We start from the raw sequence: 1,707 nt of genomic DNA on the forward strand, positions 1-1,707 counted from the left end.
AAAAAAAAAAAAAAAAAGTTATATTTCAAGAAATAACAGTGTTGAGATTATTCAATAAATGGTGTTGGAATAATTAGCTAAGCATTTACACCTTTTTTTTATTTGAGACGGAGTCTCCCTCTGTTGCCCAGGCTGGAGTGTAGTGGCGTGATCTCAGCTCACTGCAACCTCCACCTCCTGAGTTCAAGCGAGTCTCCTGCCTCAGCCTCCTCAGTAGCTGGGATTACAGGTGCGTGCTGCCACACTTGGTTAATTTTTGTATTTTTTAGTAGAGATGGGGTTTCACCATGTTGGCCAAGCTGGTCTGGAACTCCTGACCTCAAATGATCCACCCACCTTGGCCTCCCAAAGTGCTGAGATTACAGGCATGAGCCATTGCACCCGGCCTTATGTACAAAATTTGAGGGATCTCTATTTACACAAAATTAAATTTCAAATTGATTAGAGATTTAAACGTAAAAGGCAAGATCCTTTAAAAACTAAAACTGGGCATAGATTACAATATGTGCAGTCTTGAGGTCAGGAAAGTCTTTCTAAAGAAGACAAAAACCAGAAGTCTAAAGGAAAAGCAATTAATAAATTTGATCATATAAAATTTAAATTTAAAAGATTATAAGCTGGGCATGGTGGCTCACACCTGTAGTCCCAGCACTTTGGGAGGCTGTGGTGGGAGGATCACCTGAGGCTAGTTCGAGACCAGCCTGGCCAACATGGTGAAACCCCGTCTTTACTAAAAATACAAAAATTAGCTGGGCATAGTGGTATGTGCCTGTAGTCCCAGCTACTCGGGAGGCTGAGGCAGGAGATTCACTTGAACCCTGGAGGTGGAGCTTGCAGTGAGCCAAGATTGCACCACTGCACTCCAACCTGGGCGACAGCAAGACTGTCTCAAAAAAAAAAAAATTATAAAGTCAAAAGGAAAATAAAAGTAAAATATTTGTAGCATGCATGATAGGGTAAGGATAAATATTCTTATTATAAAAAGAGCTGTTACAAATCAGTAAGATGACATTTCTCAATAAGAAAATGGGTAGGCTGGGTGCAGTGGCTCACACCTGTAATCCCAGCACTTTGGGAGGCTGAGCCGGGTGGATCACAAGGTCAGGAGATTGAGACCATCCTGGCTAACACGATGAAACCCCATCTCTACTAAAAAATACAAAAAATCTAGCTGAGTGTGGTAGTGGGTGCCTGTAGTCCCAGCTACTCGGGAGGCTGAGGCAGGAGAATGGCGTGAACTTGGGAGGCGAAGGTTACAGTGAGCCGAGACGCCACTGCACTCCAGCCTGGGTGACAGAGCAAGACTCCGTCTAAAAAAAAAAAAAAAAAATTAGTTGGGCGTGGTGGCATCTGCCTGTAATCCCAGCTACTTGGGAAACTGAGGCAGGAGAACTGCTTGAACCCCGGAGGCAGAGGTTGCAATGAGCTGAGATTATGCCACTGCACTCCAGCCTGGGCAACAGAAAATACTCCTCAAAAGAAAAAAGAAAAGAAAAGAAAATGGGTAAAGGACATGAATAGGCAATTTGCAGAAGAAAAAATTCAAGTGGTCAATAAACATAGGAACTAATGTTCAGTGTCATTATTAAACAAATATAAATTAATACTAGACAAAGGAGGAGGAAACATCTTTTTTAAACTCTAAGAAGAAACAAAATGATAAGCGTCTGAGATATCTAGTCTAAAAAAAGGTTGGTACAACTTCAG

The sequence above is a fragment of the Rhinopithecus bieti genome, unplaced genomic scaffold, assembly GCF_001698545.2.
Source record: "Rhinopithecus bieti isolate Rb0 unplaced genomic scaffold, ASM169854v2 scaffold_82990, whole genome shotgun sequence".
NCBI classification, from domain to species: Eukaryota; Metazoa; Chordata; class Mammalia; order Primates; family Cercopithecidae; genus Rhinopithecus; species Rhinopithecus bieti.